A 25276-nucleotide genomic window follows, 5' to 3' on the forward strand; every position below is an offset into this window, starting at 1 on the left:
TTTTACTCGCCATCATCATCCCCGTTCAAGGTTTTTTCAGGGCGCTGCCATGCGCCAAAAATACAGCCTGATTGGCTTAGATCCTGGAGGAAACTTTTTCTTCCTCCATGGCTTAGATCTTCTGGCCAAAACTGGCAGCCAATCGGAAAAGACCGGGAGCAAGAAGGCAGCGATCGGGAAAGTTGCAATCAGGAGCCCATTAAACCTGAAATACTTGTGAACACAAAAAGCAATAATAATTTTGAATGAATGATTCCTTAAAGATTGACAAATTTCGCAATGTTGTGTGATCACTTTGCATAAAAATACAAAGAGGGAACTCTGCTCTTTTGTTCGGCGCTGCAGTCGCTTCCGATCAGGATTCTATTTAAACTGAAAAACTTGTGAACACCAAAAGCAATGACAATTTTGAATAAATGATTCTTTGAAGATTGAAAAATTTGGAAATGTTGTATGATCACTTTGAATTAAAATTTAAAGTCGTAACTCTGCTCATGTATTTGGCCGTTTCGGCGCTGCGGTCGTTTCCGATGTAATTTTTCCATCAAGTGGTTGGCGGCGAGGTCGGCCGTGGTTGCGCGTTGTCCGTGTTGTTATTCATGTTTGTTGTGCGATATACCGTCGTAAAATGTGTTCGCCCTTTGTGGATAAAGCCTGCTTGCCACGTTGGAAACACGTGCGGTTAAGGATAAGCTGAAATACAGCGGCAAACGATCGAAGAACGGCGGCGTTTTCCTGTGCCCGGACAAAGAAGTTCGGTAAGTTCTTTTTTGCTGGACCTTTTCTAGCGCGACTAAGGTTCGGTGCCAGAAACGTGTTATTGGCTTGATTTCTCGTTTCCGCGTCAGTCTCACGCTGTGGTTCGTGCAAGCTAAATGTAATTTGCTGGCGCTGCTCGATATGTCTAGCGTTGCTGACGGACAGGTGGTGGGCGCAGCGGAGGGCCTTAGGAAGCTTGAAATAATTGCCGGTGCTCTTGATAACATCGTGAGGAATCGACGTGTTTTGTTTCGTATGCGGTTTTTATCGCATTAGGTCTATTTCTATATGCGGCCGTGCGGTTTCACCGTACTTTTGTTTTATTTCGATAGCTGTGCCACTTTGAACAAAGCAAAATACAATGTGCGACTGCTTAACTTATCGGACGTAAAACTTCCCTTGAGAAAAATGAAAACCTTAAATAGTTTGAGAATCTTAACTTGGAAATAAAAGTGTTTTGATATTTTTTTTATCGTCTTGTTACTGGCTGAAAACTATTTGTTTCAAACGGTTTGTAGTTCAGGAGCACATAGGCGGAGTATATTTCACATTGCTGTAAACGCTATCTACGCTTACATAGCATTGGTTTTAAGCACCTTTCATCAATTCAGTGGTTAGGTCTTTTGACATAACTGTCTTGATAATAAAACAATCATTGAGTGAGTGTTCTTACTTCTCGGAATGTGTAGTGTACTGTGAGCTTTTAACTTTGGCAGGTAACGACGTTTGTGCTTATGTAACTTTTCTTTGCAACCTTTTCATTTAAAAGTGGCTGGAGCTTCAGGACGGGGACTGTCTGGCAAGATGAAAAGCAATAACAGGTACGTACTGCATTTATGTTGCCGATATAGGAACCCAGAAATAGAAACTGGACCTATGAGTATGCGTTTGAGTGATGTGGGGCCTTTGCAGCAGGAATTATGCCCACCTAACTTGTGGGAGTTGTTTATTCTTGCATTACCACAGGAATAATAGTAGTAGGTAGCCCTTTCAGCGGTAGGATGCTCTGCATGTTTAGGACAGTTGAATTATGTTGAATGTAGCTTTTTATACGTGCAGAAAGTGAATTCCTGTTTTATATTTCTTTTGCACACGATGTAGTGCCTGTGCAAACCAGGTTTTCTGGGTGAAGAGTCCTTCAACATCTGCTTGAGGCTGGGCAGCTGTTATGTCATAATGCTAGTAATGTGAGTAAGCACTAGATCTTGCAGGTGCAGTCCCAGTGCCGCAAGAAGTAATTGGAATGCTGGAGCTGGGGCCAAACTCGGGTCTGTGTAGCTGCACCAGCGGTAACTGACAGCAGCATATCATATACACATGCATATCGGCCACAATATCCCCTCTATACCTATGGACCCTTCTGTATTACCGTGTCACTGAGCATTATGCATTGGATGTTGGATGCCGCGCCAGTGGAGTGATGGTGCTCTCAGCAGACACTTCTGGCAGCATAGCCTGCATGCTTCCAGTGAATGTGAGCTAGTCAAGCTGAATCTCTTGCAGATACAGGAAGGCACTGTTCTTTTCTCTGAATACAGACTCCTGACATCCTTTCGCGCTACCTATGCACTGAATTTACATGGCTTCCTTGTCAGTGGTCAGTTAATCAGCCGGCTGTTTTGCGATGGGTTAAGCAAAATAAAATAAAAAAACAGTGGGGAGGTTATGCTGGGTGTGCTGCAAGGTCCCAAAGTTATTTGTGAACTTGAGTTGTAAATTGATCTGTCAATTGAATTTCTTTCCCTTTTTTTGCATTCAAGCTTACCCACCCCTTTCTCTGAAATAAGATCATGTCTATGCTACTGAGCTGCACTGTTGGTGGCACCTGGAGTGAGGCATCTTTATGCTTCATTTCTTTGTCGACGGCATACTGTGACTGCTCAAAATGCTGTAAGCACAGTGCTTACATTATGCGCACAGGCTCAGTTGTGTGAGTTCAAATTCATTTCAACCAAATAACCTGCCGAGGTGGCTCAGTGGCAAGGCGTTGCGCTGCTGAGCACGAGGTCGCGGGTTCGATTTTCGGCCGCGGCGGCCGCTTTTCTGATGGAGGCGAAAAGCAAAAATGCCCATGTGTGCGAGATTTCGGCGCACGTTAAAGATCCCCAGGTGGTCAAAATTAATCCGGAGCCCTCCACTACGGCGCGCCTCATCGCCTGCGTTGCGTCGGCGTGTTAAACCCTACAATCAATCAATCATTTCAACCAAATAGATTTTTGTCGGAGCAAAACGAACCGTTGGGCTTTCTTTGCCATATTTTGTTTATTCTTGCTCATTAATTAAAAATATTTTTTTTTCATCTATATAAAATGGCTTTAGTGCCTCTAAATGTGTGCAGACAAACGTTTACATGCTGAGTTCGCTTTCTCGAATCATAAGAATTGACAATTTAGATTCTTTCGGGCCAGTAAAGTGACTGCACATGTTGATGGGGTGGTAATTCTGGCGAGGCATCAACCGCCTGGTCATCATATTGAACATATATTTGGCTAGATAGTGTGCGAAGGATGTGAAAAAAACAAATTGTACCAAAACAATGTAAATTAAATGCAGTCAAAAGTTTTGTTCTTTGCACTATAGGGTAATGTTAGTACCTAAGCAGCATTTACTGTATTCACAAGCTTGAGACACTGACAGCATAATGCACCCGCAGCTAGGCTCAGTGGCTAAGGTGTGGTGCTGAGCCCATATATGCTGGTTTGATCTTGGCCGCGGTGGCTGCTTTTCTGATGGAGGCGAAAAGCGAAAACACCCTTGTCTCGAGATTCAGCATAAGTTAGTTTCCCAGGTGCTCAAAATTAATCTTGAGCCCTCCACTACTGCACGCCTCATAGCCCATGTGCAGCTTCAGCGTGTTAAACCCTGCAATCAGTCAATCCGACGGCGTAACGTAATCACGTGATTTTTATCAGAGCCTTTTGGTGGGATGAGGGGGCAAACGTCGATAGCCCTGGCAAATAAAATGCATCAATGGTACGGATAGGTAGATGATGATGATTGATTGATTGTGGGGTTTAACGCGTTGACGCAACGCCGGCAATAAGGCGTGCCGCAGTGGAGGGCTCCGGATTAATTTTGGCCACCTGGGGATCTTTAACGTGCGCCGAAATCTCGTACACGCGTGCGTTTTTGCTTTTCGCCTCCATCAGAAAAGCGGCCGCAGCAGCCGGGAATCGAACCCGCAACCTCGTGCTCAGCAGCGCAATGCCTTAGCCACTGCGGCAGGTACGGATGGGTAGGTTTACCTAAAGTAGCCCATGCTGGCTTGTGCTCCTGCATGGTCTACTATAGGTAGATGTTGGGGCAGCAAGTCAGTGCTCCCTAATGATTTGGCCGCAACCCCCTGTGTACCAAGCAGGGGTACCTGAAACAGTCCATCATTTTTTAATACCTCAAAAGCTTCTCTCATTGGTGATTGGGCACAAATAAGATTTCATTTCGTTGTTGCTTATAGTCTTGCTCTTCTGATCAAGATTGGTCTAAAAAAAGCACAGAGAACATAGTGTATGCTAATTTTGAATTTTGCCCTTCCAATAATAATGCCAAAGACAACCCCGTACCGTGTTTACTGAATTGTAATGTGACCACGATTGTAGCGTGAGGGGTGACTTCATCGCATAAAAAAGAAAAATTAAAACCACTAAAGTAAATCAAAGGGTAACTTTCTGTTGTGCCAAAAAAAAAAAAAAGAAGAGCCGCCAAAGTACTCACGTGAGGCCAGTGGAATTATGGAAAAGCACATTTATTTTTCAAACACTTGGGCTAGGCGCCCACCTTTGACACTTATAACTTCGCAGGAAGCCCATCTGTCGAGCGATATCACTTGTTTTGAGCTGTATCAGCTCAACACTGACCGCCAAAAGGCGGTTACACTGTTTGGTGACGAAATTAGCAACACCCTTTTGTAATTCGACGTGGCAGCTGTAGCAAGGCCCTCGGAAACTTATTGGGCAGGGTTCGCATGTAAAAAGGCGCTCCCGCAGTAGCTGCCATCCACAGACGGTCGATGTTGACTCTTCGGGGAGCTGCCGAATCCCTGATTTCTTGAGCCATTAAAATAGCATGGGTCATACTGAGTGCAACACGTTGCCGTAACAAGGGGAGCTGAAGCGGTGTTGAAACACTTGAGGGCAATGAAAGTTACCTATGCCTCAATACTAAAGTACGGCGCGAAAACAAAGGAAAAAAGTTGCGCACGCTGTCAACCACCACAGAAAAAAAGCAAGGAAATGGAAAAAGTCGATCTTAGCTTGTAGTGGACCCGAACAACTCTGACACATCTTGCTGACATAGATTGCGAAATGGTCAGAACTGTAGCCATTGATTGACAGTTGGGTGCATCATTGCAATTTTAGGCAGATTGTAACGTGAGGGCTGACTTCAGGTTGCAAAAAGAAAACGTGTTATAATCGACTAAATACAGTAACATTCGTATTTGTATTTAACTATTTAAATTCAATTTAAGAAATGTATGATATTTGTTCACCTCCTCTATTGTTTTGATTGTTCAGCATACTTGATCATGACAGCATCATGTGACGTTTTGAGACTGCCTAGAGATGAATGAACTCATGTTGCTCATGGCAATTTGCTGAAGCAAAAACTAGGAAAATTTTGACGCATCAGTTTGGTAAACGCCCTGACTATAGACCACAATTTTACAACCTTCTCAGGGTGGCGCCATTTGCCCGGGATTGGTGTGGAGCTGTGCAGGCATTTCCCGGGGGACAGCGGGAGCAGCCACGGCCCCAGCCACATGCCACCAGCCGCATTGGACTGCGTATCGTGTGGCCGATTCGGACACCTAATCTGATTTGAAAATTGGTAAGTTCATATTCAACAGTTTGCAACCCACAGTTTACAGTGCAGTAGAAAGTGGGTTAAAGGCGAGTGAAAGCTAGTTGCATGCGAGGATTGCGTATGCTGTACACAGGCTGCAAATGGACCATGCTTTGCGTGGTTCTCACCGAAACCGCGGTTTGTGGAGCTATATTTCTCTGTGCCACACTTTTTCCAGTCAATTGCTGCACCCGACTCCTATACCCTACGAATTAGCTGTGCGTCTCGCCGTCCCCGCAGAGCTGAGCTGTAGCATTAGAAAAGGGTTGATTTTTGTTTGTTTCTCGTCTATAAAATGAACACTGCTAACCTGTAGTGAACAGAAATTAGCGATAGATAATGGGATTGGAATCAATAACTGGGCTCTAAAAACAGCGTACGACAGCGCGTATTGTTGCAAAGGTGCTACATTCAAATATGTTCAATTTGGCGTGATAATCTATTTGCGGAAGCACTCAGGGACCCCCAAAATTTTAGTTATGGTTTTTAATGCATAACGATCTTGTGTTTGTTATTTTTTTATGTACTCAACAACTGTGCAGTGACGCTCAAACAAGCAGCCTTTGCACATTTTCACCCAAGGCATGCCGACCTGCATGCTGGAGGAAAAAAAAAGTCTGAAAAATGTGGGTACAGCTGTTATATTCAAGAGGACTGCCATGACAAAATATACCACTCAGAGGCCATGAATCTGATAAGACAACATGCAACACGGGGCATTTGCAGCCTGTGCACAGCATGGGCAAACCCGCCGTGCAGTTAGTTCTCGCTCACCATGAATGCGCTCTCTAGTGCACTGTTAAACTGTAGGGTGCTGACTCGTTGAATAAAATTGTACTTGCCAAAACCTTGGTGCTGAGACAAATCGTCTGGAATGCAATTGAGTAAGCACTGTTTGATGGTAATGGCACTATCTAACCTCATCGGTGCTTTATTTTTAGAAAGTTCATAGCATTATCGAAAACTGTGAAAGATGCAGCTTCTCGCACAAGTTCACGATGTGGGCTCTTAAATCGAGTCTGCGCTTTAAACTTCCTTACTTGGGGGCAGCTGGATGAAACATAAATTATAATCATACAAAGAACTAAATATTGGCAATGTAAATTCAACAGAAATTCGTCTTTATTGTCTCCTAAGCAGCATTTATTTATGCTTCCTCAGAAACTTCACTGCAGCAACCAAGCACAAGTTCAGAAGTTCTTGTACTGTATAGACAAGGCTTGCTCAGTTTTTTTAGTATCCTGTGCAAGTTTCTAACCTCTGTTGTTGGCTAGAAGCTTACTGTGTTAATAACCGTGGAAACGAACAAGCTGACAATGTTCCTGTTAGTGCTGCGGCAGTAGCTCAAGAGGCAGCGGCTTTTTTGCCATTCACTATGCCGATGTGGAAAAAGCCATGTGTGCATTTCTCCTGGCAGGTCCCTGGAGACAGGGGTGCCTGAAGTAATGAATCAGTGCTGAGGTTGATAACGTTAAGCAATTATCACAATGCATTCCTCAATCAAGAGCTTCTAAGATGTCGAGGTTAGGTATCGGTTTGTAAAGGTCCAGTTAAGATAGTAGGAAATTGTAGTGCATTTTCTTGCATGAAACGAAAAAAGTATTTTTAGATGTGATGACATTTCTCAGAAGATTTTGCTCTAGGAGCTTGTAGGCATTTTGCTTGCACACGGTGGTGCGTGCATGCTTCCCAGCTTTGGGCTAGTGCATGGGCTGCCGCTATCCTGTGAGCACCGCAGCAAAGACGTAAACATTGCCTTTTTTTTTTTTCCTATTGCGAACACAGTACACTGCTAACCTTTAAATGAAGGTTGCAAAGCTTCCTTAGAAAGCTAATATAAAAAAAGAAACATTCGAGGAAGCCGTTTCTGCAGTACAAATAAACCGCTGTTTTGAAAGTAGTAAAGATGAGGCTGAGTGAAACATTGCGGCAAATAGTTTGTTCTTCGCAAAACAGTATTTCTGGTAGAGAAGTTCAGAATGCAGCCTGGCTGTAATTTTAGAGCAGTCGTAGTTATTAAGAAAGAAGCCGTGGCTTTCTACAGTGCTGTGAACCTCTTATAAATAAGTCGTCAGTGAGCTTGGAAAGTGCTGTACGGCTAAACAGTGAGAAGTCAAATGCATTCATGCATTTTTTTTTTTGGCAGAAAATAGTTTTTCTACCTTTAGTTGTAAGACAACCGCTGGTGGCTTTAGTGAGCAACTACTGATGCCCCCTCCTCACCCCCCCCTACACACATACGCACCTTTTTTTGGCATCTTTCTTTGTCAACTACGACTGCACGCTGCAATTTCTGTGGCTGCAAAGCTTGTGCGAGCGTACTGAGTTTGTCCCCTGCCATATCGTGGCCTGAACAATATTGGGGCAGCAGAGTTTTACAATCTAGGCAACTGACCATTCATAGCCGTAGTGCAAAAAAAATTGGGCCTGTTTGTTTCTTATTGCGTGTGCTTTTTTTTTTTTTGAGGTTCAACACTGCGAGGACACCTATGCGCAGAATTTTGCGGCGTGTGCTTCTTGCAATATCCTTGCTTTATTACACAAGACTAAATAGGAAATGCGGTACTATGTCGTAATTGAGACAACTGAAATAAAGCCAACGGTTTGTAGGCTGTAAAAAGTGCAATAATATAAGTACTAGGTCCAGGTTTTGTATTTTCATGATAGAAGCATTCCTTTCCCGTCATTCGCACAAACATTTTTACTCAGTGGCTGCTATGAGGCTTTTTGATCTTAGTGATTATTCGAATAAATGCTAATGTACTGCAGCACGGCTGAGATGCACTGCTTTAATTTGATAAAGTTACAGGTGGGGAAATGTAGTATGATGCTTAATAATGACAGAACTGTATCAATAAGTCTTCTCAAAATACACATTTCATGGGCTTTGTTTTTCCAAATGAGAGATTGAAATGGCCTATTTTAACACACACTTCAGTTGGTTATGTAATGAGTAAAACTCGCCTGCTAGTTTCCCACAGTGGACTGGGACCCTTATACCCTAGTTACACGGGCACAGTTACCCCGCTAACCACGGTTAACGCAAACTGAGCTTGGCCACCTCAGTTCGGTTACGCTAACCGCAGTTGCTGCTGCCGCAGTGTTCAAAAATCGCACAGGTCAGTTTGCACACAAGTGGCGGCGCATCAGCGTAGGCGAAAAAAATCACCTGGCGTTCGCAGAAGACGAAGGCCTGAAATAGCGGGAGCCCTCGAAGCTGCCCCCAAGAGGAGCTTGGGCTCTTTGCGTCGCTCTCGCAGTCGGCACGACCGCGCGTGAGCAGCAGCTCGTTTCCCGGTCCACCCAATCAACTATGAGAAAAGCCTAAATTTGTAAATTCTGCTGATCGTTTGCCAAAAAAAAATAGACAAAGCAGGCAATCATGAAGCGTTTTCAGCACTCGGAAACGATCCGTGCGCACGTCGGCCGTTCCTGCAAACATGCCGGCGCGTCTGTCCGCACGGCACTGAAAGCGGCTCGAACCAGCCCAGACCACAATAGCAACAGCTTGTCGCCCCTCTTCGAAATCAATCGCGGAAAAGAAGTTCCACATGCGACAAAGTGGATATTATAAAAGGTTAAAAATTGTGCTATGTATTGTAATTTGCAGTTGTAGAGATAGCGCCAGTCCGCACGGCACTGAAAGCGGCTCGAACCAGCCCAGACCACAATAGCAACAGCTTGTCGCCCCTCTTCGAAATCAATCGCGGAAAAGAAGTTCCACATGCGACAAAGTGGATATTATAAAGGTTAAAAATTGTGCTATGTATTGTAATTTGCAGTTGTAGAGATAGCGCCGGTCAAATATCGACCACGATCCTAAGTTCCCAACACCAAACCGACCCGAGAACAAGCCGCTCGCGAGCTGCTGGGGAAGCCCTTTTTTCGGCGTGCGCGAGTGCGTCGCGTTTGGGTCTGAAGCAACTGTCTAACGATATTTTTTGTCTACACTGCTTCGCCTTTCGTTTTTATCGTGAGGTTAAAAGTTTGTTACTTTATTTTTGTTACGCTCACAACCAAGTGACCGCTGTCGACACACTTGGAATTTCGCATGTAACAGCCAAAACCGCAGTTTGCGATAACCACAGTTAAAATTTAGTAACCACCGTTAAACGTAACTACAGTTACTTCCGCCATGTAACTAGGGTATTAATCTTAATTAAGGTATGGTGTGGGGACAACCAAAATATTTGAATATTAAAACAGTTGTGTTGACTTTTTGCCAGAACTTCTAGGGCTCCATGTCAAAATTAACAATATTTTCTAATGATAACATGAAGGACAAACAGCTGCAATGCAGTTGCATAAGGAGAGCAGCATAAAATGAAAGAAAGCTGTTTTGCAAATGGTAGGATGTTGCACCATTCTTTGGATGGCTCTTCAACTGCATGGCAGCTTTTAAAGTTGAAAGAAAAATCATGCAAATCATGCCTGGCATTCCCTTGGAACTCCCTGAGGGTTCAGGTGAGCTTCAGTTGCCTGCTTCTACTCAGAGTCAGCACCTAAAGCAAGAACGAACACCATGGCTATATCATTCTGCACTTAAAACACTGATAAGCTCCGCAAGGTTGTTTGATCAGCGATTCCAAAGATTTGGTTTTATCACAATGGTGTGGAATCTAGTTTGCTGACTGCCCATTTTTTTGCTGCTGCCTTCCAGTGTGTCACAGGGCCCTTGCCACATTATAGTGTGGGGAATAGTGAAAACTTCAATCTGACCCTTAAAGGAGTGCTGGCACAAAATTTCAAAGCACAGATGACTACATAAAAAGCTTTCTTTTTAAATAGAGATACCCCTCAGGAAGGTTAACCTTTAAGTGTTCGGAAGAACATATTTTAAGTCAATTTTAATATGTGCATGCTCGAAAAAGTTAAGGATGGATTTCCTTTCAACATCGACATCAGTGTGAGGCCATGTGTGCCTCTCCCCAAACTGCCTATGTCAGGGCTCCCATGACGTTTCCAAGGTGGCCTACTCTGCCTGATCCTTCTGAGAAAACGCGGATCCTTCAGTGATGGCACCAGTGTTTTCTATTGAACACAATTGCCGAGAGACATGAGCTACAGCCCAGTCTTTAAAAAAATGTCTGCTGTCCTCTTGGGTGAAAAGGAAGGAAATGTCCAAAACAGGCAGCACAAACGACAAAGAAATAAGTAGAAACAACAGCACTTGTGTTTTTCCTCATTTCTTTGTCTGATGTATCTCGCCCATTTTGCAGTCTCGTCTTTTTCAACTTGGCCTAGCCTCAACCCTAGCAAGTCTTCATGGGCCCTTCATTGAAATTATGAAGGGTTTAATGGGCTTGTATGCTTGCGTGATGCATACAAAGGAGAGATCTTACTTATTTTCATTCACTTCGAATGGAACAAGCAGTGACAGGTTAAAAATTTGCAACTTTTGCTGAATAGCAGGGGTCAGCAAGCTTTTCAGGCGGAGAGCCGGGTTTAATGCAATGGACACGGAGGGGGCCGGAGGGCACATTGGTTGGAAGGGGAGGGGGGCTTTCCAGGCAAATAAATTTTGGGGAGGAAATTGAAAGCAGTGTACAAAACTAGAATAGCAATCCTTATCATGTTTATTTCCAACACGAATGTCACGAGCTTTCATGCCAGTTGAGGTCAAAACTGCCATGTCGGCCTTCAGGTAGAAAGTGACAGAGGAGAAGGGGTCTACCATTGTGCCGGGGGCCACATAATACTGCCCCATGGGCTGCGGGTTGCCAACCCCTGATTTATAGCATTTTCGTATATCGTCTGAACATGAAGCACAGGACAACCTAAGGTTGTCAGTTCTAGATGCCTTCATTTGTGACAGAGATGAGTGGCATCTATGGAAACTTTCTGGGTGTTGCGAACAACTCAAGGCAGGTTTTCGTGGGAAGATTGGCAAGCATGCTCTCATTACGTTGCAACACTTGTGAGAGGGAACCCCTGTGTCAGAGGACCTGTTTACAGTCTAGTTTCCTGGTGCTAACAAATTCCAAAATTTTTTGGCTGCTGCAAAGATCTTAAGAAAGAATTGTTTTTACAATTTAACAGTTTGTGACCCTGCTCAAGCAATCAAAATGCTTGCCCGGTTTTCTATTCGGTTTGGTTGCGTGTCCGGTTTTCATTTTCAAAGTACCGTATATTATGTGTGGTCTTGTTTTTTCTTGCAGTGCCTGGCATGAGCTCCTTACTACTGATCCTGCCACAAACGCTATGGATGAGAGTGGGCGAAATCTGTGCATCACTGCTGCTAATCTCACAAGGTTTGTGGGATTTCTGCATCTTAAAATCGAGGAAATTGACATGCAGTTTATTAGGCTTTAGACAATACCTGCTGTTAATAGTTACTGGTGGGTTCTTTAGCATAGCCATGAAGCAGTGTGATTGCTTTGTGTTTTAGGTTATTTCATCCTTTCTTTCAAGCTTAGAAAGATGTGTTTGGCGAGTTGGTGCATCTTAACGATACTTGAACTTGGCGCAAAATATTGACAATCACAGAAAGTAGCTGGTGATAACAGGCAATGACTAGCAACTAACTTTTAGGCAGCGTAAGAACACATAATTGCAGGCCAAAGTTACGTGGCTCCACTTGCATGCAAAAAAAAATTGTGATAAGGAAAATTCACAGCCTAATAAATACGCTCTTTCATATGGAGACCCGTTGAAATGTCACTGACAAAATCGCATCCGTTCTTTCCTATGTGGTAAGCTTCCTGTATCTCCCTTTCTCATGTATCACTGCACCTGGACAATTTTCACTTGCTTTTTAAGAGCGTCATGCATGCGCTTGCAGAGCTATGGATGGGGTTATGCCCACTTGTGCAGTTCTCAACTGAGAGGTTATGTTCATGTTCACGCAATTGCACGTTCACACACCTTCCAGTGTGCCCAATGCAGACCTTTCCACATGAAAGAGGTATCTCATAAGCAATGTCCCTACACAGCAACTTGCGTAGGCATTGGTGGGCTTTTTCTCGCACCCTTGCCTATCAAAGGGACCCGTAGCACTTTCCCTCGACTACTCGGAATGTATTTTGGGGTAGTCTATTGTCCCAGCAATCACCTCCCACAAGAATCATGAAAATATGTTCGCTATGATGGAAGGTACGTGCGATGCAAGATGCACATAATCATTCCCTCAACTCATTGCGCAGGGTGCTCTTTAAACCTTTAATTAAAGCAACGCCCCAATTGCCTATATAAGACATTTTGCAGGAAAGTGGAATCTTTCTATCACTCATGATTAAAATTCAATCGCTAGTCCGTCAAATCTCATTTTGTCTGCTTCCTTTTTTGTGTGTGGGTTTGTCCCTCGTGAATTTCTCGAGCACATTTCTTTCAGGTACTTTTTGGCCACTACATCTGTTCTTGGTGTCGTGCAGAGATAGATGCAAAAAAAATTGCCAAGATCCTTGTAGAAATAAAAAAGTTGTTTAATTTTAAATTTAAAAATACAAGCAAATAGAGCACTGCCCTCTTCTCGAAAACCGGAAATCTGCTGCTCACTTTCTCACTGACCCCGATGTCATATGGCGGGACAAATGAGGGCGGCAAAAAATACGTCCTGGAAGTTTTAAGCCCAGGGTGGCCTGACCTGGAAAGCTCCTTTCCGCGCTTCGTGACGCTGTCGTTCGGTGGTACTGTGCCGGAAAGTAGGAGAGGACAAGCAGCCACACGAGACTAGCAAAGTGACGTGCCTGCTGCTGCGTCGATGGGTGTTGCTATGTCTCTTTGTCTGAACTCTGTACCATCTTTACCTCTCTTTAATTTAGTGTGAAGCCATGTTCAGTGCTGCCTTGCTATTGAGGTTTCATGTGAACGTCACTTGTGGGTTCAAAGAAAGGTTAAAGAAACAGCTGCATATTCTGGTAAAAAAAAACCTTATAGAACGCTCGCAGCAAAAAAACAAAACGCGGGATTAGAACCACCGACTTGCAAACCAGTACTCCAGCTTCTTACCTCTCGACCATATACACAAGCTGTGAGGCTTGCAAAAATTGAGCACAGAACTATATAGTCAACAAATATTGCCAGGTGTGTCTGTTTCTTGTCATGTTTGTGAAATTCTGGCAGTGAGAATGCTTGTGTCTCACGCACCAAGCTTGCAGACAACCCCCATCTTGCTAATACTAGAAGCAATGTAGCTAGAGCTTCCATATTTACCTCATAACAAGCATCACGCGATCGCAATCTCTCCGACGCAAGCAAAGGTAGCGAAGTACAGAATGTGCCACACAGAATTATATCTGTCTCCAAGGGATAATAGCTTGCTAACAAAAAGTTTGGTTCAATTTGTCTCAAGGCAGCCAAGCACCGCTAGAGAAAAAAATGTTGCTGTTTTTCAGTGAACGAAACAGCATTTCCCAGTGCTAAAACATGTCCCCAGACATAGAGACGGACTGATAACCTGGAAGCTGCCGTCCACTTTTGCTATGCTCCCTGACCACGCCTCCTCTACCATCGATGCCAGTATCTGCCGTGAATAGACATCAGCATACGGCGTGTGAATGAACGAGTTCGCGTGTATTTTGGCGACGCGCGCTGACGCCAGGCGATATCAACAGTGGTGCATCGTAACACGCCATGGAAAGGCACACGTGCTCGAAGGGGAGCCATAGTGCGGCTCTGTTACTGTCTCTATAGATTTTTGTATTCTTTGAGCCCACGGTTAAGCTTTTATGCTTACTTTAAAGAAAACAAGCAGTAAGGCAACATTTAGGCTCGTTTGGTCAAAATAATGGCATATACACACTTTCAAGCTGAGCCAACTGTAGGGCCACCGCTCTTTGTCGTCATATCCGGAGGCCTCAAGTGTGACGTTGCCAGTACTGCATGTGCTTGTATTGTTAGACTAAAAAATAGAATAACTTTCTCATATCTGCGCCGCTTTGATCATTCTTTTTGCGCATGTAGAATTTTTTTCATAGAATGTGGACTTCAAAAACATTATGAACAAAATTGAGGCGTGGCTTTGCTATTGCAAACAGCAGTGACCAGTGGAGCTGAGGGGAAGCCTCAGAAAATGGCACACCTTCCTAGTCTACCTCGACAACGCCGTAGTATTTGCCCGGAACTGCGACGAGCAACTTAAACATGAGCGCGGCCCGACAAAGCGCGTTCCGAGAGGGAAACTAATGTCCCGGGGTTTTTCATCCCGGCGGACTCGCCATCGAAGTAGTCCGCTGCGGGAAACAAGGTGCAGACCCGCGAAAACGATCTGGAGGCGAGAAAAGGCGTGGCCTTGCTGTCGCAAACAGCCTCGCGAAAGTTATGCGCGGAATGCTGATGTCATTGCTAACGTCATACCATGTGCGCTCGGCAAGGCTAAACTTTTGCATGAGGACCCTTGTACGTGCACCGGTCCTCGTCTCCACTCTCCTCCCTCCTCCCCCTCGCAAACTCGGCTGCCGGACTGTGTGCTGTAGCGCCCTGGTAACATCCCTCCGAGGAGCACAAGCTTGACAGCTCTGCTGTTAAAAAGAAAAGGCCAGAGCTCTGTGCCGTGCCATAACCAAAAGGCAGCAGAACTGATTGTGTTATCTACGACAACGAATTGTTTGCTTTCTCATGTGCTCACGTTAAAGGCATGCTTTTGCGTCATATGTTCAGCCTCGATGCATTCAACTTACAAGTGTATTTCAAATTTCCTTTCTCCTGTTAGGCCCAGTACTTTAGCCACATGGGTAGCTACGACTTCAAGGCGGCTGCCCGCACGGTGTTGGGCATGGTGATTGGGCAGCCAGTGGCATTGTCCTGCAGCTGGGCAGGGTCCAAGGGGGCGAAAGAGGCCTTCTGCGAGCTAGACAGGATTGTCTCTTGTTCTTAGTAAGCTGCCCTGATTTTATTTTATGCACGAGGAATTCATTATAATATTTTCAGGGGCTACTTTATTTCAGTGTATTTGTTCGACCATTAGAGCTTATTTTTAATGTTCTTGTTTACAGGAATGAATATGGATACTGTTTGATAATGCGTAATAAATATTGGCTCTCTGGAATAGTTGTACGTTGTGAAAACTAGAGGCATTGCATTAAGCAAGCTTGTAATACGTTTTTTTTTTTTTCACCTGCCGCGGTGGCTTAGTGGCTAAGGCATTGTGCTGCTGTGCTGAAGGTCACGGGTTCGATCCCAGCAGCGGCGGCCGTTTTTCTGACGGAGGCGAAAAACAGACACCCGTGTGTTGAGATTTCAGCACACGTGAAAGATCCCCAGGTGGTCGAAATTAATCCGGAGCCCTCCGCTACGGCGCACCTCATAACCTGCGTAGTTTTGGCGCGTTAAACCTCATAATCAATCAATCAATTGAATTTTTTTTCAGGAAGGGCATTGCTAAGCCTGTGGATATTTTTACAGTGTAGTATATTACTTATTTGTCTGTTTTCAATTTTCTTTCAGTGTCGATACAGCCCAGGTACCCCGACGCAAACAAGGTCGCTGTGGCAGCGGTTATTAAGAAATGGCTATACTCCGCCTGTTACCGGGATGGCGGCTGCACGAAGCGGAAGACACTGGACAGTATGAACTGAGCATAACGAACCGGAAGACACTGGACAGCATGAACTGAGCAAAATAAATTAAGTAAAAAAAACCTAATCACCACAGGCTTTGTAAATCACTACATTTGTCCCTGAAAGGGCAAACAGTGCTCTTTAAAAGGGCACAAATGCTTATGCATGCAGTACAAACTTACAGCATGTCCCATTTTTAGGAACCCATGTGCGCAATTCGAACTGAAAGCTGCTTGGGTTGGACAGCCGGGATGTGAATGGCAGAATGTCCACTATGGTTGAACGGCTAGTATATCACCTAAAGTTGAACAGCCAGGCACCAGAATATGTTCAAGAGCCGCTCACCAGGAAAAGCTGACTGGCCGTACTTCGGCAAAAGCTTATGGGCCATTGATTAGACACATTTCAACGGCCGACCATCGGCATAAGGTCAACAGCTGACCTTCTGCAAAAGTTAAACAGCCGGCCTCGGGCAAAGGTTAATGGCTGATCTGCGGCAAAGCTGTACGGCCGGGGACCGTTGTGGACCCCTCTGCTATGAATTGGTAAAAGGAGAGTGGCCATTGGGTGTACAGCAGTTAACTTTAAACACACGGCAGAGGCCCACCTTTGAGTGCGCGCTTTACACTTTGACTGGAGAAAGGCCGGGCAGAAATTACCCGGCTGAAGTTCTTCGGCTGATTTTAAGCCGTACAGGCTTGTGCTGCTTGGAGTCATCTGCTTTAATTGTTCAGTTAAGAGGAGAAGCTAAAACAACTATCCCGTTTGGAACCATACGGTTGGCTTGAGCACATGCGAAGCTATAGCGCCGGGTGCCACACGAGTCGAAAGGCGGTGCCATGAACGTGCTTTAGTCACTCGCAGTCTCCAGTTGACGTCCACAGACGCCAAATCAAAATACCAAACATGTAGATGCCAATTAGTTGTAAATACCGCATAAAAAGTATATATATATATATATATATATATATATATATATATATATATATATATATATATATATATATATATATATATATATATATATATATATGTATGTATGTATTTATATATATATATTGTCACCACGAAGGCAGAGCCGACGCAGTTGTCTTGAAGGAAAACACGTTTATTGGAACGAACTTGTGCTCCCCTAACAACTCAAATAATACACAGGCGGCGAAGCAGCAGTCAGCAAAGTGACGCACTCAAGCGAGCGTCTCGGAGATCGAAAATGCCACGGCATCTGCTCTGCAGGTTTTTAACTTTCGGCGCAAGTGTTTCTGGAACCGTCGATTCACATCCAGAGCATTGTAGATCACAGAAGTTTATTCTGGGCTAGCGACGTTAGGACGAAACAGTGTGCTTATCTGAATGTGATAGCCCGTGCGGGATGAAAGTAAAGAATGAAAGACGCGCTTCGTTTGGAACGCAGATAACACAGCAGGGCGTGGCCAGGCAGTAAAAACAAACAATAAATAAACAAACCCATACATAGCTCGTGGCAATATATATACCGCAAGACTCGAACAGGGGAGACTTGAGGGACGCGTTTAATGACGACGCAATCGCCGAGAGGCCGTTGCGAAAAGCGATGGTGAAGAAGGCGCGAGGATGGAAGATGAAGAGATGGTGTGGTGCTCGCGTGCGCCACACTGATGATGAGTTGCTAGGTTGAATTGGCGATTCGAGTAACAGTTATGAAAGAACGATGACGCCTGTGCTCACAATATCCCCCCAAGGCTAAAGGGGCGCCTCCGGGCGTAAAGAGATGAGGGGCGCCGATGAAACAGCTTGATGCGCGAGACATGGACAATTTCAGTTCCACGGCGCCCGCGGTCGGACGTGGGGCGAGTAGGAGCCACTCGATAGTTGACTGGAGAAGTCTGCTCCAGAACGGTGTAAGGAGCGATGAAACGTGGAATGAACTTTTCACATAATCCCACTGCACGCATGGGAGTCGCAAGTAACACTTCATCGGCCTGTTGAAATGAAACAGTCCGATGCGTCGCATCATGACGAGACTTGCGGTCTTCTTGACAGGTCTGGGTGTTCAACTGTGCGAGACGGCGGCAGTGTTCAAGGCGAGAGACAAATTCTCCTGGGACATCCGCTTGCGAAGAGGCAGGTGCAGAAAAGAAAGCAGCATCGAGGACGGAAGATGGAGGGCGGCCGTAAACAAGAAAAAAGGGCGAAAAGCCAGTAATTCGTTCAGTGACGAAGGGTAAAACGGTGTCCCAATTCGTGTGGTCAGGGCTGATATAAAACGAAAGCATATCGGAGAGGGTGCGGTGAAATCGCTCAGTCAGCCCATTTGTTTGGGGATGGTAGTTTGATGTGGTTTTGTGGACGGTACCAGCAGCGCGAAGAACTTCATTCAGCAGTGTTGGCAGGAATGTTTTTCCGCGGTCGCTGAGAAGAATGCGGGGAGGGCCGTGTCGCAAGAATATGTCCTTTAAAAAGAAATGAGCCACCTCTGAAGCGCAGCCGGTACGAAGCGGGGCAGTTTCGGCGTATCTGGTTAGATGGTCCACCGCAGTGACGATCCAACGGTTACCTGCTGTCGTCAATGGTAAGCGCCCGTACAAGTCAATTCCCACCACGTGAAAAAAGTAGACGGACATAGCATTGGTTGTAACAGTCCTTCAGGTACCGTGGTTTTATGTTTTCTAAGCTGGCAAGCTGCACAACATCCAACATACTTGGCGACACTGGTGGCAATTCCAGGCCAGAAGAACCGGCTCTTGACGCGGTCGTATGGTTTGCGAAACGCCAGATGGCCAGCAGTGGCGGCATCGTGGAAAACTTCTAAAATCTCCTTTCGAAGCGAACGGGGAATCACAGGAACCCATCTGTCGCCGGTAGGATGGTAATTGTAGTGGTACAGAGCGCCATTCAAAAGTCGAAATTTGTCCAGCTGGCCACGCGAGCGGCTGTTATAAGGCTGCGCCAAGCCGCCGAGGCGATTGATGAGGTCTCGGCAGTACGTGTCGGACCGCTGCAAAGAGATCAGGTTATCAGGCAAGTGGTAGGTATCGTAATGTGCAGGTGCAATCGGCAAAATTCGGGAGTTAACACCAGGATGCTCATCATCTGACTGAGACGACAGCGCGCAGCGGGAATGAGCGTCCGCATCCATGTGTTTCTTCCCTGACTTATAGGTCACTGTAAAATCATATTCCTGTAAACGGAGAATCCAACGACCGAGGCGGCCCGACAAATTTTTCAGTGACGACAACCAGCAAAGCGCGTGATGGTGAGTCACAACCGAGAAATGACGCCCGTGCAAGTACGGTCTAAATTTTTGGACGGACCAAACAATGGCAAGGCATTCCTTTTCCGTTATAGTGTAGTTTTGCTCCGCAGGTGTTAAAGTCCGGCTTGCATAGGCAACAACTTGCTCTACTGATGATGAGTTGCGTTGTAGGAGGACCGCGCCGATACCATGTCCACTGGCGTCCGTGTGGAGTACAGTGGGAGCACCATCATCAAAGTGGTAGAGAACCGGTCCAGAAGTCAAGGCATTGTTGAGTGTCTGGATTGCAGGTTTGCCGTCACCAGGCCAGGTAAAAGGGGTCGCAGATGCTAGTAGTTCATTGAGTGGCGGCTCTATTTGGGCAAAATTGCGGATGCAACGGCGGAAGTAGGATGCCAAGCCCAGAAAACTTCGAAGGTCCTTTTGAAGAAGAGGTCGCGGAAAATTATCCACGGCGTTGATCTTGTCGGGATCGGGGCGAATCCCATCACTGCCGACGACATGCCCCAGAACTTTGATTGATTTGCTCGCAAAGCCACACTTTTTGGTGTTTATTTGCAAGCCAGCATTGGCGAGGCTCGTTAAAACTACGTCTAGACGGTGAAGGTTTTCGTCAAAGGTAGAAGAAAAGATAACAATGTCGTCAAGGTAGCAGAGGCATGTCTTCCACTTTAGGCCACGAAGAACATTGTCAATCATGTGCTCAAAGGTTGCAGGCGCGTTGCAGAACCCGAAAGGCATAACGTTAATCTCAAACAAACCATCTGGTGTGGCGAAGGCTGTTTTTTCTTTGTCGGCCTCATCCATAGGAATTCGCCAGAATCTTGACCGGAGGTCAAGGCTGGAGAAAAATTGTGCACCTTGCAAGGTATCTAGAGCGTCGTCGATACGCGGCATCGGGTATACATCTTTACGAGGTATCTTGTTCAGGGCTCGGTAATCGACACAAAATTGCACGCTTCCGTCTTTCTTCCGAACTAGTACAACGGGTGTTGACCAAGAGCTCGATGATGGCCGAATGATGTCCCGCTTCAGCGTATCATCCACGTTTTCGTGAATAATTTCTCTTCCTGACGGAGACACACGATATGGGCGGCGACGGACGATGCAGGAGTTGTCTGTTTCGATTCGATGGGTTGCGGCAGAGGTATGGCCAAGGACGGAAGAGTAGCAGTCAAATGATCCTCGGTGCTTAGTCAACAACTTGAGCAATGCTTCTCTTTGATCCGAGGTCAGGTCAGAACTGATGAAACTAGCAAAAAGGGAAGGCGAGGGCTTTGATGCGTGGCTAGGTTGGTGCGAAGAAAGCGAAGAGACCAGAAGAACGATTACGGGATCGTCGCGGGGCACTAAAGAAATAGTAGCGCCTTGTGGTAGCAAAATGGGTTCAGTCGTAGGAAATGGGTTCAGTCGTGGGTTCAGCGGCAACGAAAGCTGCAGCGGAAGAAAAACGGACAAGGCATGCCGGTATCATAAGTCCTTTGGGAATGAAGTGTCCAGCTGGCACGATGAGCTCATCGCCATCGACAATGCTGTCAGACGTGATAGAAAAGACGGATTCTCCAGGAGGCAGGACAAAATCGGAAGCTGACACCAATTGACGTATTCGCCCGTCCGGTACCGTGTCGAAAGCCGTGTCAGTAAGAGAAAGGGCGGGTGCACGACAGAAAATTATAGCAGATGCTGATGACAAGAAGTCCCAACCTAGGATCATCTGATGAGCACATGGGGTAATACCGCGAAGAGAATGTGATGACGGATTCCCTCAATGAATACACGCGCTGTACACTGCCCGGAAGGCTGAATCACATTTTTGTTGGCGCCGCGTAGATCAGGACCAACATAAGGAGTTCTGACCTTCCGTAGCCGCGAACACAAGTCTGCATGAATAATGGAAATGCTCGCGCCGGTGTCTACTAAAGCTTCGACGGGAATTCCTTCAACAACAACTTCCAAAATATTGCATGGCCGGTCAGGAGGACTTGTCTTTTTCCGTGTGACGCAGTTCTACCTCCCTGAACTGCGGCTCCTAGTTTTCCGCGCGGCGGTCGACGTTCTGAGAGGCTGGATGGAGGGGAGGCGAAAATTGACGGAAAGGTGAAGGGGATCAGCGGCGGTCAGACCTGCTGGTGGCACGATGATCAACGGAGTCCGGAGTAGAAGGTGAGTGGCGGCGAGAATAGGTAAATGGCTGCGGTCGGTAGTCATACGTGGACCGGGGATCACCCCGTCGCGGAGTAGAAAATACTTGACGTTCATCCCGCTGGCGCCATCGGCAGAACTTATAAATATGGTCCCGGATGCCGCAGTAGTAGCATGGTGGGCGAGGTGTCCGCCATGGTGGGTAGTATGGTGCAAGGTAAGTGGCCGGTTGGTATGCAGCGGAGAGGGGGGGGGGGGGGGCAGGTGAACATGGGAAGCCTCAGGAACGGCGGGCGAGGAAGGGGGTGTGGCGTCGCAACCACATCAGAGTGCGCAGGCCCGGCGCGAAAGTCGGGCTTCGGAGGTGAAGAGCACGTGACTGCGGCCAATTCTTCTTTGATAATCTCCCGCAGACTGGGGCCGAATGTCTGTGGCTGCACCACCAGAAAGCTCGATGAAGCCTGGCCACGCTGCTCTTCGCGAATTATTGCTCTTATCATGGCTCGCAGGTTGCCTTGGTCAGGTACAAGTGTGTCGGAAGATGATGGCTGCAGGCGCAAGGCCTGGAGATCAGTTAGGCGCTGACAAATCGCCACGATATCATCCACGGTGGTCGGGTTTTGCACGGCGAGCGCGTTGAACGCAAAAGAAGAAATTCCCTTGAGGATGTGCTTCACTCGATCAGACTCAGCCATTTCTCGGTTCACTCGCTTACATAAAGCCAAAACGTGTTCAATGTACGACGTGTACGATTTGGTGGGCTGCTGATAGCGTTCAGCAAGCTTCTTCTTGGCCGCGCCTGAGCGCAAAGTGGACGGGCCAAATATGCGACGTATTTATGCGGTGAACCGCGACCAGTCAGTGAAGACCTTCTTGTTATTCAGGTACCATGTCTTAGCGACTTCTCTTAGATGGAAATTCACGCTGGCGAGCTGGAGCTTATCATCCCACCGATTGTAGGCGCTCACCTGGTTATAATCGTCGAGCCAATCCTCTACGTCTTCCCCAGGAAGTCCTGAAAACTTCTGAGGGTCTCGCTGCGGGCTTGTGATCATCCAGGCTGGGGCAGCGGGCTTGCCGGTGCTGGGCCATCGGCAGGGTTGGTCGGATCACCTTCCGGCATGCTGTGAAGATGGACACGCCAACCTGAGCGAAGCTCAAGGGAGAAGCCGGGGAGAGCGTACGTGGATCGAGGTGCACCTCCACCACGTGCAAGACTCGAACACAGTAGACTTGAGGGACGCGTTTAATGACGACGCAACCTCGCCGAGAGGCCGTTGCGAAAAGCGATGGTGAAGAAGGCGCGAGGATGGAAGATGAAGAAGACGGTGTGGTGCTCGCGTGCGCCACACTGATGATGAGTTGCTAGGTGGGATTGGCCATTCGAGTAAGAGTTATGAAACAACGATGACGCCTGTGCTCACAATATATATATATATATATATATATATATATATATATATATATATATATATATATATATATATATATATATATATATATATATGCGAGATGAGGGGCTCATTGAAAATAACATAGCAATAAGCGTTGGCAGTCAAGAAAACCTCGGAAAGCACAGGAGAGGTTGTGGTGAAGAGGACCTCCTTTTAAACCCCCGGGCCGTGACTTCAATTCCTACGACATGTCGAGAGTGGTCGACCAGCGTTGAACCCTCTTAAGCTTCCTATGGCATCTAGACTGCCAGAACAGAGGCCCCCGCTATGTATGTAGCGAATCAGAATGGGAAATGAGGGGCTGGTTGAAAATAACACAGAAATAAGAGTTGGCAGTCAAGAAAACCTCGGTAAGCAGAGGGGAGGATGTGGTAGGTAATTGAAACAGATAAAGAATTTGGAAAGACTTTCTTTCGTTCCAAATTCTTTATGTGTTTCAATGACAAAATTGTTGATCTGTTTCAAAACAAGCCAGCCAGAACTTGAGACAGAAATCTCTTGCCTCAAGCGCTTAGCAAAACAAGAGGCGCTCCTTGGCGTAGCGAAATGTTGTTTAAATAGAAGTGAGTGATCTCGGTGGCGCTAGCTGAAGGAAGTGGAGCGGTTTTGGCATAGCGAGTAAGATGATCCACGGCAGTAACTATCCAGCGATGACCTGCCGCTGCCGTAGGCAAGGAACCATAAAGGTCACAACCGATTTGTTCAAACCGGCTTGCTGGACAAGAAAGAGCTGGAGTAGACCGACAGGGGGCGACGAAGAGCGTTCAGGTGCTGACAATGCGCGCAAGAGGCGATGTATTTGGCGACACTTGTAGAAAGCCCTAGCCAAAGGAAGCGTTGTCGGACACGCTCATATATTGGAGCGTGTCATATCATTCTGACGCGGTCATATAATTCTGGAATCCCAGGTGGCCTGCAGTTAGGTCATCGTGCAAAGCTTCCAGTATGCCTGGACGTAGAGACGGGGCACAACCGGAACCCATCTAGCTCCATAGGTGTGGTGGGTGATGTGGTACAGTGCGCCATCCAGAAGCTGGAACTGGTGCAGCTGACGACGTCGGTTGCTATTCGGTGGTCGTGTGGAGCCGGTGAGCCTATCGAATATTGCACGACAATAACTGTCTGCGCGTTTGCGGGCTACCAAGTCGGCGGTATTGTTGATGGGAATATAGATAGGTGCAATGGCCAAAGGTGGAATATTGGAATGTCGGGCAACGTCATCTGAAGACTACGCCAGCCGACACCAAGAAAGCGCGTCCGCGTCGAGAAGCTTGCGAACAGACTTATAGATCACCGTGAAGTCATACTATTGCAAGAGGATAATCCAGCGCCCAAGTCGTCCTGACTGATTTTAAATGCAGAGCATTTCAGTAACTCACGATGTCACCCGCGTTGGCGTCCGTAGTCCTCGTCCGCATCGCTCCACCTACACTATATAAATACTTGCCGGCGCCAGGTTTCGATCCTACGACTCTGCGGGCGGAACGCAAGGTGCACGGTACTCTACCAACTGAGCCACAAAGCCGACACAACGGAAGGTGACGAACGTGCCTTATATCCTTGACTCATTCAACCGTCGGCCAGAGGTGCGCCCTCTCCCCCGCGTCCTCCTCGCCTTCTCTCCGCTCGCAACGCCCTCTCTCGCCGCGTTCGGTTCGGGCGCACAACAGGTGGGGACGTGCGCAACACCCTCTCTCGCCGCGTTAGGTTCGCGCGCAAGAACAGGTGAGGCGCTCGCATCGCGCTCTCTCGTCGCGGTCGGTTCGCGCTTAAAACATATGTCGTTCGCGCGCGCTGCGGTCGCTAACATCTGTGGCGTGATCGTGACGTCAGCATCACGCGTTCGCGTGGTGGCGATTTCGGCGCTATAACACTCTCTCGCGAGGGGCATTGGATTGGATTCAATTGGATTGGCTTGGATTGGCTTGGATTTGGATTGGATTGGAATAAAGTGGATTGTGTTGGATTGTGTTGCGTCATAGCCGCGCCACGTTGCGTCATAGCCGCTCCACGTTGCGTCATAGCCGCGGCAAGGGGTTCACGGCACGTTTCACCATCGACTTCATCGACAATGTCTACGCTGGAAGACAAGTACAACAACAACCAATACGTAATCCATACGACTTGCAGGCGCCCCCCCCCCCCCCCGCAGAAATGCTCTGCATTTGATCGTGCCCCTCACGAGGGGGATGTTTTTTACTTGTAGGGAACTGCGTCGTGCGTTTTGTGGTGGGAGGCACGATGCTCTCGAGAAAAAACTCAGGCTGCACGTGGAAGAGGAGCGTGCGAAAGGACACCGAGCGTCCTCCGAAGATATTTTTCAAAGAATACAACCAACACAGGGCATGGTG

At 46.8% G+C, this 25276-nt stretch overlaps 1 long non-coding RNA gene across 2 annotated transcripts; it reads left to right on the forward strand.

The window, feature by feature from the left end:
* The first annotated feature begins 559 nt into the window (after positions 1–559).
* LOC144165296 (uncharacterized) lies at positions 560–16150 on the forward strand. Of its 2 annotated transcripts, none has more exons than XR_013321449.1 (5): positions 560–758; positions 1529–1580; positions 5433–5583; positions 11757–11849; positions 15248–16150. It is a non-coding gene; the product is annotated as an uncharacterized LOC144165296 (long non-coding RNA). The 2 variants fall into 2 exon arrangements; XR_013321448.1 differs by having other exon boundaries at positions 15982–16150.
* Positions 16151–25276: the final 9126 nt, after the last annotated feature.

Source organism: Haemaphysalis longicornis, unplaced genomic scaffold (assembly GCF_048455015.1).
Source record: "Haemaphysalis longicornis isolate Haplotype H1 unplaced genomic scaffold, Haemaphysalis longicornis Haplotype H1 scaffold_14, whole genome shotgun sequence".
Taxonomy (NCBI): Eukaryota; Metazoa; Arthropoda; class Arachnida; order Ixodida; family Ixodidae; genus Haemaphysalis; species Haemaphysalis longicornis.